Source organism: Trachemys scripta, chromosome 6, assembly GCF_013100865.1.
Source record: "Trachemys scripta elegans isolate TJP31775 chromosome 6, CAS_Tse_1.0, whole genome shotgun sequence".
Taxonomy (NCBI): domain Eukaryota; kingdom Metazoa; phylum Chordata; order Testudines; family Emydidae; genus Trachemys; species Trachemys scripta.
The window spans coordinates 1,371,877-1,372,076 of NC_048303.1; positions in this window are offsets into that span (position 1 = coordinate 1,371,877).

Consider the following 200-nt stretch of genomic DNA (forward strand, 5'->3'; position numbering starts at 1 on the left):
GTTTAGTGTCATCTGCAAACTTGCTGAGGGTACAGTCCATGCCATCCTCCAGATCATTAATGAAGATATGGAACAAAACCGGCCCCAGGACCGATCCTTGGGGCATTCTGCTTGAAACCGGCTGCCAACTAGACATGGAGCCGTTGATCACTACCCGTTGAGCCCGACGATCTAGCCAGCTTTCTATCCACCTTACAGTC